The following is a 20118-nucleotide window of genomic DNA, read 5'->3' on the forward strand; positions in this document are numbered from 1 at the left end:
TTAAATGAGTTAATTTTCAAGGCTTGTGTCTCATAGTGGACAACACTTTCTGTGCTGCTGAATTATAGTTGAAAAGCAGAATTTACACTGAGCCCCAGGAAATGGAGTTAGGAAAGACCTTCAGATACTTCTTGTCTTAATATCATCCCTCACCCTCTCTTCTCCGTGTGTCTCATCTCTCCCTGTTCCAGGTATTTATTCCAGTGTTTCTATTCCTGGCAGAATCCTGTCTGGTGGTTTCCTGTTGACATTTGTTTCCTTGGAACAAACTACCTTGATTTTGCTGTACTATTTCCTCTCTTACTCAAACATCTGAGAATTGTCAAATTTGCTGCTTTACAGGGACTCTACTGCAAGTTTCCATCTTCCCCTTCTCCAGGAAGATGAACATCCCTGTGTTCTCCTCTGCTGGACCCTAAAATCAGTATCAGTGACTGTGAACACAACTAAACTTTGCTTTTATTCCAGCAGGAAAACTCCCAAACCTGTCTGATCCTGAGTCATCCAAAAGGACTCTCTCATTAATCCTTCTTCCACATTTCCTTTCAGTAAGGGGTAGACACTAAATTTAAATAAATCCAGAAAAACAAAACCTGTAATTCTTATTGTCATGGTGCAGAACTCCACCTAAAAAAAGTGAATTAAATTTTTCCTGGATTTCCAAACAATCACTGGCTGCTAACATAGAATTTGAATTTCACTACAGCAAATAAATATTGATAAAAAGTCAAAGTGCTCCCAAACTCTTCCTGGTTCTTGGTATGAAATTACCTGTGCCCCCAGAAACACATGGGTTTTGATGTCAGTACTACAAATCTCCTTTGATTATTTTTAAAATAGGAGCTGGGAACATTTTTCTGATTAAGAAATGTGCCACAGGTTGGAATTCTTTCATTAAATTCCCTCATTTGGCAACGTGCAAGGTGGTGACTTCTGCCTTGCAGAGGGAGAGGAAATTTGGCTGTAAAAAGGAACTGTGGAGGGGGCAGAAGATGTTGATTGTTGGAGATGAATATGGAAACTATAAAGAATAAGAAAAAATAAGAAATATTGTGCCTTGGGAAGTGATCCTTTGTTATTTCCTCTTTCCTTTTGGGGAGGGAGAGTCAGGAGGTTTGGAATGGTGATTTAAGGTATAGAATATTCTGAGTAATACCCATTGTATAAACGATAATTTTTGAGATTATAAACTGGTTAAAACTGCAGTTTAATGGAAAGGATAATTAAAGTTGCATCAAATGTTTGAGGGGGTTTTTACCTTTTTTTTGGGTTTTGTTTTAGGACTGTCTTTTCTCCTTATTTCTGTAAAGGAAGCTGAAATCCCCACTTTATAAAACAGTTCTGAATAATTCATATAATGAGCTGATGGAAACAAAAATGGAATTTGTAACTCAGTGATATTTCCCTTCTATCTCTGCAAGAGGAAGAGAAGAGTTATGTGCAAAAATTAACTGCAAAAAGGAGAGCTAATGGGATTCGGTGTAAAATGTGTTTCATGAAAAGTATTAATAGGAGAAAAATCAGATTACATAGAAAATCCATTGTTCTTTAACACTGAGAGCACATTTCCAGGTAAAACCTGATTTTAGCGGGCATCAGCTGAGATATTTGTAATTCTGTCTCCTGGAGCAGACATGGAAGCTCTGCCTGCCTGGGAGGCTGACGTGGAGCCCTCAGTTGGAGCATCACTGTCTCTAGTGAGTGCCTTGGAACTTCTGTGCAGGGCTGGGAGCTCTTTTCCCTTCCTGATTTTTATCCCACGTGTGTTTATGTGCAACAATTCGTTTTCTACCCAAAAATCGACTTTAAACACAACTGGCTCTTCAAAAAAATGAAGAGTTCATGTGACTTTAGCCAGGCCCAGCATGCCAGGCCTGCCTCCTGCAGCCTGGGGAGACTTTCCCTGCCATGAGCCCTCCCAAGCCAACACTTCCCTCTCAATTTTATCTCTCTGCCCACTGCACACCTCTGCTTTATCCTGTTTGCTGTACAACACTCACTGGAGATAAATACACTGCAAGCATACATTGAATTTCCTGCGGATGGCACAGTTCAGAAGTGACCTTCAGTTCTCCTGTAATCTCATTGCAGGGAGTTTCTTGGGCAGAAATTACAGAATTGGGTGAGTCACACTGAGCTGTGGTGGCCTGGAGATAACAACAAACCAAATGGGAGAGTTCATCCCACTTCCCTGCAATCTATTTTCTCCTTCCAGCATCAGCCCAGGGCATCAGGGGGGCACCAGGGGAGGTTCAGGGTAGCCTGAGGAGGCTTTGTCATCTTTACACCTAAAAATGTGTAGTAATAAGGAGGGAAAGTTCGATTCCAGACCAGCTTTGATGTGTTAAGCTGAGATCAGAGCACATTTACTGCTGAAAATGTGGTTCTTAAGGAGCAGCTTTGCAAACTGGAAGGGGTTTTAATCCTGCAACCTGCTAAGGTCAGGATTTCCTGCAGAAATGGCAGCAGGGAGAAATCCCATCCCTGTTTTGCTCAAATCAATGGTTGTGAGCTCCTACTGCACTCCAAGGTTTGTTTTCAGGTGGAATTCCAGGTGAAATCTGAGGTAAAGAGCTGTGGGGTCAAACCTGAGGTGATGATGTCACTGAGAGTGGTTTTTAAATAGAGATTGTGGGGTTTGAACCCATTTGTAATTTAGCCAGGAAAAATTTCTTGCAATTCCATTCTCACAATGACAACGTGGACAGAACTTTAGACTTCCCCTAGCCAAAAAAAAAAATAAAAGGAGAAAAATTCATGCTGGAGAACACTTTCAGAGCAGATCCATGCAAGATTTTCCTTCTGGGAGTGATGGGTCTGCAGTGTCAGCAATAGAAATAATATATATATAAATTATATTATATTATATTATATTATATTATATTATATTATATTATATTATATTATATTATATTATATTATATTATATTATATTATATTATATTATATTATATTATATTATATTATATTATATTATATTTATTACATTATATTATATTATATCATATCATATTATATCATATTCTTATACAATATAATATATATTATATTCTTATATATTAGATATTTATATATTTTATATTGATATAAGATATATAAATAAGATATATAAATAAGATAAAAGAAAAATATTTAATATATATTATATATATAAATTCTAGGTCATATATTATATATCTAATATAGAAACAATATAGAAATAATAGAAATAATGTAAAAAGACAAGATATATAATATGTGATATATATGGGAAGTTAAAAATTCCTCATTGCTCAATTGCTTTGAATCCTGTGTGATTTAAAGAAAAAAAGGAATTCCAGAGATGAAAAATCCAGGGAGCAGCAGGGGTTGGGACATGAGATGAGAGCAAGCAGGGAGCAGGGCCATGGTCACACCTGGAGAGGGGGAATTCTGCTGAGGGAGACAAGGAGAAACTCACAGAAGGATTTAAAGCGGTTTATTCTGCGCTGATTTTCATGGGGTAAAATAATCTCCCACTAAAACCCAGCAGGTTGCTTGGTGTGCAACTGGAATTTTTGCCCAGATCCCAAGAAGTTTTGCAAGATCTGGCTGCAAAGTGAAATGCTGTAAGTAGCACCTGAAATAAAAAATCTCTTACTGTGCTGTTTGGACCCTTCCAGCAGAAGTTTTCCTGGGTTTAAATCTTCCAGCACACAGACTTTGTTATTAGTTAAGTGGCAGAGCAACCGTATCTTCTCCATGAAAATAATTGTTGAATTCATAATTCAATTAATTAATAATTATTCAATTAATTTACTGAATCTTCTGCAGACCCTGCACGTGCCAGAGTTAATCAGAGAGGTCCAATTTACTGCAGACAGAGGAGGATTCATGAAAGGCTTTCTGTAAAACATTGTTTTTCTGGCAGTTTGAACCTTTGCACGCTGCAATCTTCTGCTGATATAGCAAAAGTAATTTTCTCCTTTAGGTTGCCTTTATATTAAATATTGAGTTTGTTGGTTAATAAGAGGTATAATTCAGTTCTGTGCAATTGGCAAATCCACCCTGATGATGTGAGTTATGCCAAATTCCTTGATTTCTTTTTGGAATTCTCCTCTGGAGGCAAAATGCAAAACAGAGAAAACATGCAGCTGGTTTATTTGAACTCCCCACTCTTTTGACATTAAATAATGACATTACTCAAGAAGCTGTTGAGGAATCCATAAAATTAGCATTATTGAGCAGAAATATGGTATCTTATAAATCAGTAATTATTAAGGAGCTCTTTGGTGATACAGAGGAGATGAGCTCCTCAGAGAAGCCCCTGATTACAGCAGACAGGCAGAGCAATATTCTTAAAATTACAGTCTAATCATATAGATTTTCCCAGCTGGCATACTCAAAAACACCTGTGTTTTAAACTTCAGAAAGTTTTAAAAACACCTGAATGTAACTTTTACCTCTCAGTGAAATCCTTGCTGCTCTAGAGGGTCTGCAGGTTTGATGGATTTGCTCTGCAGATTGCTGGGGAAAGGATCTGCTGGCTTCCCCAGAGGCAAAATTGTTCATCTGGAGGGTGGGAAAGAGCATAAATTGGGGTTTTGGGGTCTGGTTTTATCTGTTCTGAACACGTTTTCCTCCCACTGGTGGATTTTAGTGGATCATTTTCAGCTCCTCAGCTGAGGCTCCCTCTCAGTCCTCTCACTTATCCCACTTAGCAGCAGAGTCATTTTACGAGAGACTGTTCCAGAATTCCCAAATCAATACCTTCCAATCAGACTGATAAAGTATTTATTACTCTGATCCTGGTTATCCTTCACTTCCATCATCACAAGTTCATTTCAGCTGGAAATAACAAGGGATAAAAATGGGGGAAAATATTTACGACTCCAAAATTGTAAGTACATTTGAATTTGGATCCAATGTCCATAACTCTCACAAATTCGGGGGGAATCAGGTTCTAGGACATGTGTGAAGTGCAGTAATGACAATTTCACTACTTTTCCATCAGTTTATTAATGGTAATTTTGGGAAGTTCCTGACTTTGTCTCCAGAGGATGTAACCCAGTGCAGCTCTATTGTTTTAGTGGAGTTATAATGGCCACAGACCACCTGAAAATCCCTTTGAGTCTTTTCAGGAATCTTAAACTGAGATTAAGAAAGTATTTTGAGGCTTGTGCACTTATGGAGTGATTCCAGTTGTCATGCTATTTGGGGGAAAGAAAAAGAGAATAAAAACTTGGGCAGAAGTTTTATTACATAGGATTGTGCTGCGACTGCAAGCACTCACTAAAAAGGCAGTGGGTGCATTAGAGCCCTTTAGCTCACATTTAATCTTGTAGTGCTAAAGGCTTTGTGCAAAATGCACTTCTCAAGTTGGATCAGGACAGAAGAGCCCAAATCTCAGCACGTTCAGCTGGCTGGAAAAGCCAAAAAGAGACAGAACTCTGTTCTCTGCAGCGTTTTCACAGCCTGTGAAATTAATTTCTGAGGGAATCATAAAACTCGGGCATTCCTCTGAACACTAATTTTTTATTTTTTATTTTTTTAATGAAGGACAAATCACTCATAATTTGAGTTCAGGCAATTTGGGATTTGGAGGGTGTGCACAATCAGATCTCCTGCCTTCTCCTGTGACCTGCAGCATCCCTCTCTCCATCCCTGCACAAACCCATCCCAAAATGTGTCAGATTGTGGCCTTTTTTGAAGTGCATATTACATTTTTCTTAATTCTCTTTTCACAGCCTTTAGGGTGCCTGGGTTATGTTTTTTTAGCTTCACTCTTCAGCAAGTTGCTGCAACCACTAATAAAAAGCTGTAAAAATAACACATGAATAACCTTTGAAGAAGTCTGCCTCTGAATGAGATATCAGATTCAAGACAGGGATGTTTAACACAAGAACAACGCTGGTCAGGATTTCTGAGTCTCATTTGAGCTCAGGGAAGTTGGTTAAAAAAGAAGAATCCAGTTTATTTCCCAGTTATTCACAGGAACTGGTTTCCCTTCGTTTTCTCCATTAATCAGTCTCTGATTTCTTCATGGCCAACTTGCAGAGGGTTTCAGTGCTGGTAAACAAAGTAATGAATGAGACAAATAAAAGGAGCCCTGGGCTGCTGAGCTGGGTTATTTCAATATTCCCTTGGATAAGGCTCCTGATTCATTCCCAGAGCCTTTGCTGGATTGCTGGACCTTTTAAATTCAGTGCAGTGTGCTCATCTCTGTTCATTTGGAAGGAATCGTGTTTGATTTAGTTATTTCACATGGTAATGTATGTCACTTGATAATTTTCCTTAGCTCTCACAGATTACATATTACTTTGCATTTGCTGGCACACATCAACATTCAGGAGTTGGTGGATTTAATATAAATAGAGTGTGCCTGCTTGCCAGCCCAGTTCCAGGGAATTAATGGCTCAGTGTGAATCCCAGCACCCAGGGAAGGTTACAAAATACCTGCAGGGCTGAGGAGCAGAAATGTGCCCTGCATGTGGTGTTCTCACAGCTTCCCCTGCAGCTCACCAGGCTTTTTCAGGTGTGTTGGAATGAACATTCAGCCAAGTTTTCCCAGGCTCACAAGCAGATTTGTGTGCCTGCCCTGCAGCCCAGAAGCAGCTGGGTGTAACTCCAGCAGCCCTGAACAACCTGTGAGTGTGTCGTGGTAAAACACAGCTTCACCTCTGACAAAAAAAACCCATTTGGGTGCCAAAAAAATATCTCTGCCTAAGCAGAGGGAAAGTAGGGCCTTCTGGCTGCTCTGCTCTCAGGAGATGCTTTAGTTTAAAACTGGCTTCTGTCTGTAGGTACCCTCCCAGAGGATGCAGTCAGAGTACATTAAACTCATGCTTAGGTGTTTTTAGCCCACAGGCAGGGATTCAGCAGGAATTAATTGGCTTTGGTGAGCTGCAGCCACAGAGGATCAAAGCTGGTTGATGGTAAAGTATTAATGCAGCACTTGTACCTTGGGTTGTTCCCTGTTAGTGCAGCAGCAGTGTGGGTTTATAAGGAGCTAATCCCTTGTAGGAAATAAATGTGATGCCTTATTGCCAGCATTTGGAATGCTAGGGGATGGATGAATATTTGCTGGAGCAGGGAAACAGGTGCACTACATGATATTTAGAGGATTTTCCCTCTGGGAAAAGAAAAAAAAGAAAAAAGAAAAAAGAGTTCTGCTGAGTATTGGTGACTAGGAAAAAATAAAAGGGAAAAAGAAAAGAATGCTCTCCAAGCAGGACTGCTGGCATCCTTTGCATGGTGCTGACAGCAGATCCAGCATTTCCCACATTCCCAGGATTGCCAGGGAGTGCAGGACAGTCTCCATGGATGTGTTCACTGATCTCTGCCTGCCCCTGGGCTCCTTTGATGTGAGGGAAGATCCATGTTCACATCCTGCTGGATTCAGGAGTGCCAGAGGCTGGGTTTAGCTGCAGAGCACTTGCATTCGAGGATCTACTTCATGCTCCTAGAGCACTGTGGCTTTAACTCCCCCAGAGGACAAAGATTTGTGATTTTTTAACCCCCCAAAATTGCTCCTGGGCTCATGGTGACATGAGTTATCATCAGATCCCCCAGTTTAGGACAGCTGGCAGGGCAGTGGATCTCTTTGGGGCACCCACATCATCTGGAGCCAGGATTTGGGTTTCTGCTCCCCACCCCACAGTTTGTGCTGCCTGAGCTCTCCCAAAGCTGGGACACAGGGCCAGCTGCTGCCTTCCCTTCCACACATGGGTCTCTGCCAGACTGAGTTTAAAACATCAATCTACAACCTCGTGGTGCCCTTTTTTGGGGTGAAATCCACATCTTGCAGGGCTCATTTAGGATATCTTCTTCCGGAGCTGCCCAATTTATAGGTTTGAGATAAAACCATCCTCACAGAGCTCTGGCAGACACCTCAGAGTCTCTTTTTCTATTAATCCCTTCAGTGCTGGGCAGTTGGGTACCACCTCTGCTTCTCAACTCATTCTCTTCCTTTCCTTTTATTTTTCTATTTGTTTTCCAGTTTTACATGAGGCAGTGCTGGCTTTGCTGGCTGAAGTTTGTGATCCTTGGGTGTTTATGGCACAGGAAGTTCCAAATTCCAAGCCCTGCAAGTGGTTGGCTCCAACCTCTATAGAAGTTCACTGGAAATTGTTAAGGGCTGCTTTTTTACAGCTCTGGGAGGACTTTATCAGGCACACAGCACGCTAATGTTAGCCCTTCAAAAGGTTCTCTGAATGCACAGGGAGAAGTAACTTCAGCTTCACCCTTTGCTTCAGTGAAAATCGAAATATTTGGCAAAAATTATCTCTTTTATCAGACAGGTTTTTTGCCTCAATTGCAAAACTGCTCCACTTAATCCATTTCACTCATGCTGAATTTTTCCACCTGAAATGCTGCTGGAAGAAAAGAAGATGATCAACAGCAAAGCTCTCCTGCTACAACCCGTCCTGTCCACTTCGCCTGGCAGAAAGGCAACGTTTTTAAATAGTTCAGCAATTCAGAACACTTTTTGCACTGTCAGGATGGGATAAAAAGGAAATGAGTGGCTCACACCTGGTCCATAGCCATGGAAATCAATGAAAAGACTCTAGGTATTATGTCAAGGTTTAGGTTCAGTCCACCAGTGAGAAATAAATTCAACACACAAATGTTTCATCTCATGCTGCACTTGGGGACTGCAGGTGTGTGCTATCAAACCAGCTAAGGAGGATGTTTACCTTCAACTTGATATTTCCATCCTGCTGTCCAGAGCACTCACAATTAACAGCTTTTTCCCTTCTTTTTTTTTTTCTTTTTTTTTTTTTTTTTTTTATTATTTTCATTTGTTTGTTTTTTTTTGATGAAGCAATTTTCAAGTAGGGTCAAGCCAGAGGAGCATGGATACAAATGGGCTCTTTAACTGCGAACCACTCCACATAAAATACATAAAATATCTTGGAGCTGTTATTTCCAAGGATGAGACATGGCTGAGCACTTAAAGTGTCACTGCCAGAGCCACCAGTGACAAAGGAAGGGACCTGGAGCATGACCTGCCTGCGTGGGAGCAGCAGCCACCTCCCTCTGCCCAGGGACAGCGGGGACAGAAGCTTTCTTCCAGAAATTACCGTGCCCTGCCTGATCAACTCTGAACTCCAGAGATATCCCAGGGTCAGCTTCCTGGGAAATGCTCTCATCTCCTTCAGGTCAGAGGGAATGCAGGGCTTGGCAGGCTGAATTGGCTCTCCAGCAGGGCAGTGATCCCCAGGGAGCACAGGCAGAGGGTGCAGAGGTTTCCCCTCTGCTGGAAGCCCCAGGAAGGTCAGAGCCCTTCAGAGAGGTGGGGACAGCTGGGGAGGGGAGGAGGGCAGGGAGCAAGGAGAGCCCCAGGGTGTGTCTGTCTGTCCTGCAGAGCACTGGACAGACAGACACACACTGTCCCCACCCTGGGGTCACATCACCCCTTGCTGGCCCTGTGCTAATGCCAATGCACAAGAATTCTAGGAAAATCCAGGGGGTTTTGTTTAAAAAATAGATTTTCTATTTTTCCAAAGCAGTTTTATGGAAGATTTCAAGAATAAATGCAGATGCTGGGGGGGTGTGTTGAACTTGAACACAGAATCCAGTCTTTTATTTCCCTTTTCCTTCTTTTCTTTTTTTTCATTTTCCCCTTTTCCTTTTCCCTTTTCTCCTTTTCCTTTTCCCTTTTCTCTTTTTCCCTTTTCTCCTTTTACCTTTGCTCCTTTTCCCCTTTTCCTTTATTTTTTTTGCTGCCTTAGCTTGGATTCTTGAACTCATCCTTTGTTCCTTTTTGCTGTCCTTTCTCGCATTTTTCAAGGGCAGGCTGTACTCCATTCTCATCCCTCCCATTTCCAGGTTACTGAAACGAAAAAATGTTCCAGTCTTCAAGAAAGGTCTTGTAAATTTACTGAGTATTTTCATTTTCAAGGATTTCTAGGAATACCCACTCACTCTTTGCCATCCTCTGCACTTGGTTGTGGTTCAAAGATGTCACAATTGTGGTTTTTTTCTGAGAGGTTCAAAAATTGTCCTGGACTTGGTTCAGGCATTTCCTTCTACCAGGAATAATTAGGGAGGAAAAAAGGGTGAAACAAACACGAGGTTACAGAGGGCCAACATTACAACCAAATGAGTCACTCATGTAGCTTTTTTAACAATTGCCCTTCTGCTCATTTCTCACAGCATCACATCAATCCCTGAGGCTTCAGCCAACAATCCAGGCTCTTATTTAATATATGTTATCACTTGAGGTTGGCTTAGAGTGATTCTTACATAATTATAAGCCAAACAACTTTTATTTTGACTTTTTTGTCATTGTTTAGAGATGCCCCAGGCCGTGCAGCACGTCCCTGTGAAAATGTGGCAGCCACCAAAGCAATGACTAAAATGAGTGTGCTTTGCATAATGCCAGCAGTCAAACCCCTTAAAAGCTCAGTAATACAAAACATTAATGGCTGGACTTTTTCAGGCATCCCAGCTCCTTTAGCAGCTGTAATATTATTTGCTTCTTCTGTTCACAGTAAATTGGATCTGCAATCACTCGGGGTAAGAGGCAGAAAATATGGAAAAAGGCCTGGAAAAGATTATTCACATCAGCAATTAGGGATGGCTGAAACTTGGGGCATTTCTGTGCTTTGTAAAGAGAATATTTTGGGTGTTTTTTCTAGAAGTTAATTCAGGCCAAGCTCTTTATTTTGAACTGCTGGTGCTCTGTGGGTGGGATCATGTGTGGGGTGGCTTGTGCCTGCCCCAGCTCGCTGCTCACAGCCAGAGGAGGATTCCTGATATTCCAGGCAGTGGGAATCTGTGTCTTTTAAAGGATTTCCAGCTGGCAGGAGCTCATCTACACCATCCCCTGCCTGCTCTGGCCACAGTGGTTTCTGTGTTTCCCTGCCCTTGGTTTGGCAAAGACCCCCTTGGTTCCCCCAGGCTCCACTTTGTTGATGATTTGGGTTTTCTAACTCAGCTGCAGGTGGTTAAACTTGTGCTGTTGGGCTGCTGAGAGGGACAATTGTTGTGCAGAATTGTTAATTTGTGGGTAGTGGTGGCAGCCCTGCTTTAGTTACAGCCCTGCTTTGCAGGTTTCCTTGATTAAATCTCCAAAAATTCCCGAAACTTCTCCGTGGGGTGTTCTTTTACCGTGGAGCAACAACCCAAGCCAGCAGGTTTGCCTCGAATCAGGGGCAGAATTTAATGTTTTCTGTTTCTCCATCCTGCTTTATATTTATTAAATATAATAATTATTTATTAAACCTCTTCCTGACACGTGACAGAAATGGAGGGCTGGGTTCTCACTTGACATAAAACCCAACCATTCCTGGGGAGGCTGAAGTCAGTGACTTTCAGGATCGGGTCCTGACTCCTCTCTTAAAATCCTCTGTTGCATTTTATATAGATTTATAGGGATTGGCTGGCTAAACTCTGTGCTACCTAATTCAAAAATGGGGAGTTGTCACCCTGAGCTTTCTTTTTTTTGCCTCCTTTTATTTTGAAACCAATTGAAGGAGCAGTGTGAGTGTATAATGGTGTGATAAATCACTCAATTTACATCTGGCAGAATAAAATTAGCATTGCCATTACTTCATAACAGGCCATGGCTATGACTATGGAATTGATTTCAGAGTCAGGCTGATCCATTACAATTTTGTTAATATTGAATTTTAAATAGGATGATGAATTGCTAATCAATGAAGTTAAAGAAACAACTTAGGGGAAAAAAACCCTACTGTTTACTTTATAAATTGTGTGTCATTTACTGTGTCACTTTCCTGGGCTCCCACATTAGGAGCTCCATATTTGTAATATACCAGTTCCATCATGGACATTTGTGCAATTCTGGGAACAGCATTCCTTGGACCAAATGAGAATTCTTTCACTCATTTATATTCACTAGAAACTTCCATCATTTTTGGTGCACTAAGGCCTTGCTCTGAAAAGATGGCCCAGTGCTGTTGTGCTGTTTCATAACCCAAATTAACTCCTCTAAAAACAAATGGAAGGAAACTTTGCTCAATTCTTTCTTTGTGGTATCTTGTTTCTCTTAGCTGTGTGTAGTTCTTGCTCTAACCTATGGACAGAGTTTAGATTTATGAGATTATCCAAAAACCTGACTCTTATTAGGGTAAAATCAGGGAAAGATCCTGGTAAAGTTCATGAAGGTCAGAACTGCAATTTTTATTTTTATTCTTTTTCCATATGAATGTAGATAATATCCTTGTTTGGGGTAAAAAATCTTTCAAATACCTGAAAATCACAGAAAGTCTGGGAGATGTGCCTAACTGTGAGGGAATTAATTCTCCCCCATGGCACTTTCTTTCTGTTGGACATATTTTTTGGGTGTGGAGATCTTTTTCCTGCGGTTGAACCAGACACAAAGACAAGCAGATACATTGCCACATATTCCCCTTTCCTGGTGTCAAACAAAGAGCCATCCAGCCCCTTTAATGAGAGCTCAGAGCAGTAGATCACCTGGCCTTTAAACCTCAAAAGATGACCAGGCAAGAGTTTTAAATTATTTTTTTCTGTCAGGAAGGTGTGGAGCGGTGCTTGAGGAGCAGCGGGTGAAATAACTCATCCCCGGCACACGGAATGTCAGGATCAATAGGCACAACATCTTCTGTGGCTGGAAACTGTAAACAGAGAAATAAATACTTCTTCTGCAGTTTGAATTTATTCTTTTGGCATTGTTTCTACTCTTCCTCCACCGCTTGTGGAAGTGCAAAACCTCGGTGTAACCAATTAAATCCAGGCTCTGCTAACAAATCTCTCCCTTTGGGTTGCTCTCTGATAGAGGTTTCTTCTTTATTAAAAAAAACAAGACAATAAATTACTGCAGGAAATTCAAGCATAAATTTCAGCCAAATGAAAGCATAGGAATATCAGGAGAGACATTTCTTTAGGATTTTATTTAGAGCTACAGAAATTCTGCTGTCCCAGCCTGTCCAAGGCACGCCTGGTGCCACGAGTGTCACATTCTGTGCTTGTCACCACAGAAAATCCCGACCTCCAGCATCACAGGGGTTACTAGATCATTAAAACAGCAGATCCAGGAATTCAGGCCAGGATTTTGGGTCATTCTAAATCTGTAAAGACTTCCCAGTGAAACATTCACCTGTGTCAGGCAGGGTGAGAGATGAGTGTGGGTTCCTCACCAGGTTCAGTCTGTGCTCTCTGCTCTGCTTGAATTAGCAGATGTTTGTTTGCAAGGGTATTGGTGATAGGGCAGGGGGGATGGCTTCAAACTGAAAGTGAGACACAGGAACAGAAAATTTGTGGCTGTTCCATCTCTGGAAGTGCCCAAGGCCAGGTTGGAAAGGGCTTGGAGCAAGCTGGGACAGTGGAAGGTGTCTTTGCCTGGAACAGGACAGCTGGAATTTGGTGGTCTTTGATGTGCCTTCCAACCCAAACCATTCTATCATTCTATAATTCTGTATTTGGGAAGGAAAGGATCAACAGATTTGGATTTTCTGTGCCCAGAAATTGGTAGTTTTGCCTTTTTCTGACTCTTTTCCAGCAGTTGCAATCTGCACACGGAGGACTCGCAGTTCTCTAGCGCTGTGCCATGGAGGAACTGGCTGAAGATACACCCAAAAAAGAGCACTTGGAGCTCCCTTTTGTTGTGCAGCATGGAGTGGGAGATCTGCAGAGGAAAGGGAATTTATTCACCTTTGCTCCTCGAGGTGCAGACCTGCGGGATGAGCCTGTTTCCAGCGGTGTTTAGGGACTTGCATTGTTGGTCCTGCACCTGAAGAGAAAATGGATAGAGAAATGAGAGATATGGGTAGGATAATGATTTCCAATCTTCTTCTGAGAATGATATTTTAGGAATGTTTCCTTACAAAGTACAGATTGTGTATATAGAAAATGAACCATTCATTTTTGCTAAATATATCATCTGAAAAACTGCTGCCTACAGGAAGGGAGCAGAGCCTTATGGATAGAAACACTTTTTATTCTGTTTTGAGGAAATAATTCTTTCATTTGCTAAGTATTTTTTTTGCTGTAGTAAAGATGTCGAGCGCTGCTGAACTGCAGTGAATTATACCTGGAATTTTATCAGCTGTAGCTGTTGTCAAAGGAGGAGCTGAGGACGTGTGGTACCACTCAATATTTTTCCCATTGATTGCAGCAGTATTTCAGATGAGGAAACAGAGCAGGGGATCAGGGAAACAGAGCAACTCCCTTTTGTTCAGAAAGTCACCCAAACCAGGCAGCTTATGATCTCTAGCAGCAAAATTATTTGCATTTCTTTTGCTACAGCCTCAGAGAGAGGAAAGGGGGGACAGAGAATGAAACAGAGGAAGAGTGGAGCTGTTTGGCAGAGGTTCTAAAGCCTGAAGTGTATTTATGGTTATAATTTTGCACAGATCACTTGGTGCTCTAACACCGTGCTACCGATCACGACATAAATCACACTTTAATTTTAACCTTTGCAATTCATCAATAGTTTCAATATCAAATATAATTCAGCACTGACACTATTGGTTTACAGGTAAGTGGAATAAGAATGGAGGAGACTTAGTAATGGATTAGTTGGCCTGTCAAGAGAGGCAGAAAGATTCATGTTGTCTTCTCTATGTTTCTATCACATGCACAAAGCTATAAATAATGGCAACAGCTAATCAGACACAAGAAAGATATATGCTGTCATTGAAAATCAGTTATTTCTGCCATCTGAGCTCTAAAACTTTAACCACTGAAAAGGAATCCATTTAATAAAACAGCATTTTGCTGCTTGTTTTGCAAGCCATATATATTTAAAGGATTTTTCCTTTAAAGATTTAAATGAATTATTTCTTTTGGTCATGGTATAGTAGTTCTGCTTCTGAATAAATGATTATAAAACTCCAGGAAACTAGCAAAGTTTTTAGGGAAAAAAATTGGCCAAGCAGTTATCTTATTTTTCATTGAACATGTTAAGACTGAAATTTGGCTTTATTTTTCTGTTGTTGCTGTTGCTGTTAAATGTAAAAAACCAAGATTTGTCTTCTGTGAGGTTTCTCAGTCTAAACCGTTCACCCTGATACTGGAATTTGGAGAATATCTGACCCCTAAGAGTTCCAAGTTTGCAAATCTCCCTGAATATTTCCTCCACTCTAAACTCAGGAATTCAGTGGGATGAACAGGGCACTAAATCTGCTTTTTGGTGTTAGGGGTGGTGATGGAACACAGCTCTGCAGAGGCTGATGAAACACTGTCTTTGTAGATATTAAAAATCTGACCACAGATAACCTGATTTAACCCCAAAGTCAGCCCTGCTCTAAGGGACAGAATGGATCAGATGACCTGCAAAGGTCCCTTCCTAAATTATTCTGTGTGGTGACCTGTGGTGAAAATTTCATTTTATCTCCAACTTTTCCCTCTCCATTTATCCTAAACCTGTGGGGTTTTTAAGCACATCCCAAGGAACCACAAATGCCCTAAAAAGCTGTGCTGGGGATAAAAAGTCCTAAATACCCAGAGTTTAATTCTCCCTTGTCCTCGTTCATTCTGCTGGGTGAATTATTTCCATCACACTAAATTTCCATGTAGAACTATTCAATGCTCATAATAATCTCCCTGTTGCTAAATTTCATACCCAGAATATTGACGGGTGCATTCTGTTCAGTTTATGGTTCGTGGTGTAACGTCAATACTGGAATGGAAAGCTCTGTGACAAATGGCTCTGCACTGATGGGTCTGTGAGGGAGCCTCCTTCCCTCTCCTTCCCTCTCCTTCCCTCTCCTTCCCTCTCCTTCCCTCTCCTTCCCTCTCCTTCCCTCTCCTTCCCTCTCCTTCCCTCTCCTTCCCTCTCCTTCCCTCTCCTTCCTCTCCTTCCCTCTCCTTCCCTCTCCTTCCCTCTCCTTCCCTCTCCTTCCCTCTCCTTCCTTCTCCTTCCTTCTCCTTCCTTCTCCTTCCCTCTCCTTCCCTCTCCTTCCTTCTCCTTCCCTCTCCTTCCTTCTCCTTCCCTCTCCTTCCCTCTCCTTCCCTCTCCTTCCCTCTCCTTCCCTCTCCTTCCCTCTCCTTCCCTCTCCTTCCCTCTCCTTCCCTCTCCTTCCTCTCCTTCCCTCTCCTTCCCTCTCCTTCCCTCTCCTTCCCTCTCCTTCCCTCTCCTTCCTCTCCTTCCCTCTCCTTCCTTCCTAAAAAAATCAAGTTAAATAAAAATTCTTCCTATTTGAGGATTATAGTTAAAATGTGGTACTCTGAATCTGGAACACTGGAAAAGACATGCTGTCAACATGGCCTTTGCATTTTCCAGTGCTGTGTGTCATGTCATGGAATTAGCTCTGATGTTTCTTGGTTTTTCCTCTTGAAAAACTCATTCTGAGGAGTTCTGTGTGATACTTCTGGTCTAAAGTGAGACATAATTCCGAAGGCAAAATGTTGCAGTGTCACTGCCAATGATTAGAACATCAGGTATCAGTGTGGAGCAAAAAGGATTCAGATGTAATTTCAGGTGAAATGATCTGCCATCAAATAGTCCATCCTCATTTGGGGATTTGAGTGTAAAAATGTAAAATATGCAGCAGTGATGGGTAGAAGGTTTTTCAAGCCCAGGTTTTTCCCGTGCAGGGTGCACCCCACAGATGCTGCTGGAATCTGGAGGGGAGGGGAAATCGAAGGTCAGAACCTCAGAGCCCTTGTGAGGGTGAAAAGGTGACGGGACCCAGAGCTCGGGCATGTAGAGCCTGCTGCCTCCTGGTCTTTACAGCAGACAAACATGACTGAAATGGACTTTCAGAAAGGGCCTCAGGTGTGATTTTTAACCTTCAGTGCTCTCTGGACAAATCACTGCTTATGACAGGCTTCATTACTGCTGGAAGCCTGGCCAGAAGCAGGAGGGAAAGGAGAAGTGCTTTTTATCACTTCCTTGGAGAAACAGTGCACACTCACCACACAGGGCAGTAATTGTACATCACTTTTCTCTGACACCTTATGGAAAAGAGAAAAGGCATTAGAGAGTCAGGTAAAGAGACTAATCTTGTTGAAACATTCCATTCGAGCTAACAGCTTGTGTTAGAGCAATAGCATCCTTTGTGCTCGGGGAAGCAGTTTAGTCCGTGACTGGTGTGCAGGAGTTGGACCGTGGAAATTTGAGTGCAGGACCTCCTCCCCCACTTTTTGTGTTGTGATTCCCACTGAAGGTAATCAAGGATAACCTCATCCCTATCCCCTAGTTAGGTACCACAGTGCTCAGTGGGATAGATCTTGGCTAGGGCTTACTGGTAAAACACAAATAAAATTGCATTTCAGGACCTGAATTTCAATGTGAAGTATTCTCTTAGCTAAAAAGAGATCAAAATGATCCCCAGAACGTATTCTGAATATTCATGGGCTGCTGGAGGTACTGCAGTGTGAGCAGTCTGCAGGGCTGGGACAGCTGTCAGTTGTATTGTAAGGTGATTTGTTGTTCAAAAAACCTTCACTAAAGGCAGGAAAAATGCTGATTGTTCTGGAATGACTCCAGTGCCAACCACTCCATATTGTTCAGCAGTGAGATTACCAACTCCTACACCTCTCTCTTTTGAAAAAGTCACTGAATTCATCTTTGCTTCAAAAGCCCAGACCATAAATACCAGCGCCTTGGATAAAGTCAATGCATCATTTCCCTGTCGTGTCCCACAGCATCCAAAGCTTTGGTTGGAAATGGTTTTGATGGCAATTTCAGCCTCTCAGCTCCAGGGAAGAAGTGTAGATCTTGTCAGGGCGTTGGAAAGAAGGAGGAAGAAGTTGCTGAATGTATGGGGAAAGGATGGTTTATGTGTTCTGTTATTTCTCCTTAACTTCCAATTGTAGGTTTTTAATTCCTCCTCTTTGTTCTTTGGATCACCACTGTTATCTGGAACTGTATTATTTTTTGCTTTATCTCGAGATCAGCCCTGAGAAACACCTCAAAATTCCCTTTTCCCCTTCCAGCCACGAGCCACCACTCCCTGGTCCTGTCAGGGTGTGTCTCTCCCCAGGCCCCATGCGACAAAAGTGACAGCAGATATTAACTCCAAAAAGGAAAACCCCGGTAGCTCTCAGTATTCCTTAGTTCATTTTCCTCACTGATAGTTATGGGAAGAGCTGTGTGCTAAATTCGAGTGGCAAAGGCTGCTGCCATGTTCCCCAGCACCTTATCAGCAGTCACTACCCAGGCTTGTAAAACATTCAATCACTTGTGAAGGGTGGGAGATTAATAAGAGGCGTTTTAATCTTCTCCTCGCTCGCTGCAGCACAAACAACACGATGTACAAAGGTGAAGGGAGGGAGGAAACCCAAGCTTTTTTCTCCCCCCTGAGCTGCTTGCTAAATCCATCACTCCCTGCAAAGGAGCTCCAGCGGTGTCACTGATGGCTCAGGAGGGTCCTGGCAGGTTCACATCAGCCACGTTCTGATGGAATTCCTCCTGGAATGCAGCTGCCAGACCCGTGCCAGCAGTTTCCATGGGCACCCCAGAGCTCAGCCCCTGCAGCACCCAGAGCAGGACAGGCTCCCACACTGGGATTAACACAACATTTCACCTCCTGCCCTGTAGGAAATGTGTTTGGGCCTCCAGTCAGCACAGCCAGAGCTCTGCTGTCCCTGCAGATCAACACAGAGCTCTGCAAATCGACACCTTCAAAGCCCTGATGGGCTATGGCAGTGGGCTTTAATTATTCCAAGTAGGCAATTTCTAATATTTGATTTTTAAGGCTTCTGGCTATTCAAAAATCGGTTTGGGACCATCCAGCCAGTCATTTCAGTGTCTGGTATTGGGAATTTTTAATTTGACTTTGTGAAGGAGAGCTTTGCTGCAGCCTTGCTTGGAGGTGAAAGGAATAGTCATACAGGTCAATATTCATCCCAGAGCTGGTAAATTGATGCTAAGCACTGCCTGAAGCTGAGCTGGAGCCCTGTGGCCCATCAGTTTGCTGGAGGCTGCACTAAAATTGCCATTTTTGCCCTGTTTCTGTCTCATCATTGCAGTGGTACCGTGTGTGTCCCAGGACTGTCACTTTCACAGAGCTCTGCAGGAGCTGCCAGCAGAGCAGGGAGCCTTTCCCAGGCCTTTAAAAGTAGTAAAACTTCTTTGTGTGCTTCTCTCCATCTCCCATCCCTGGTTTTCAGTCCTCCCAGGGCTTCCCAGAGCAGACAATCACTGCCATTAAGACAAAGCACTCGCTTTTCCCGAGATGCTAGAGCTTGAACAGAGAGAAAAAAGGGAGAAAGGGAAAAGGAATGGAATATTTCTCTGCAAAGGGCACCTGTCTTTTACAGAGGATAAAGTGTTGCCAGATGAGCTTAACAACATTATTAATCAATCTGTAGAGACATCTTTCTTATTTTTTTTTTTTCCTTTGTAGGAAAAATCTTTAGAAGAAAACAATCAGGCAGAGGAAGAGATCTAAACCTCTGCAGAAGGAGACAGGGGGGTGAATTTTCTCCTTGATAAGTCAGCCCTACTCTCTCCTGCAGAAATTCCTTAAGGAAAATATACTCTAAGTTTATACCAAGATATAGGTTTGGAGTGTTTTTGGGTTCTTTTCTTAACAGAAGTCGATTATTTCTATGAGGGGCTCAACTCAGCATTGGAAAAATATTGATATTTAATTGTCTGTTTGGTCCTGTCAGGATCCTTGACTGAAAAGCATCACTTTTATTGCAGATGATGTCCACACGTGGCAGCATTTTCCATGGAAAAGCCTCAGGGAAGTGTCTGTGCTAATAATTTATTCTTTTCACCCAGCTATTGGGGATTGTTGAGAAATGCCTATCAGTACATCAAAGCCTCCTACAAACCCTGCATATCACTGAAAGAATGCCACTTAATTTAGAAGAAAATAAGTAAATTAAAGAAATCCTTATTGGCCAGGCAATAAGTAAAAAATATATAAAGTACACTGAAACTGTGAGTGAGGTTGTGAAGGAACATTTGTGCGCTGCCAAAAGTTTTCATTTCTAATTAATCTGGTATTGAAATGTCCCAGAGATTCAGTTAAAAAAATGAGAATTTCTGGGTTTTTAATTTCCTTATAGTTTATAAATTTTACCAAAATCCCCATGGACTCTTTTTTTCCTTTCTTGTTGCTTTGTTTGACTGTAACCCATTGGAAAAAGAGTTAATAACTAAATAGAAAGAGTCTTGTTGAGATTATCATTGAGAGGATGAATATGAAAATGGAGATAATAAACTGAGTACCTTTCTTCTTATCAGTATGAGAAGCTCTTTCAGAGCTCTCT

The sequence above is a fragment of the Cyanistes caeruleus genome, chromosome 10, assembly GCF_971803275.1.
Source record: "Cyanistes caeruleus chromosome 10, bCyaCae1.hap1.1, whole genome shotgun sequence".
NCBI classification, from domain to species: Eukaryota; Metazoa; Chordata; class Aves; order Passeriformes; family Paridae; genus Cyanistes; species Cyanistes caeruleus.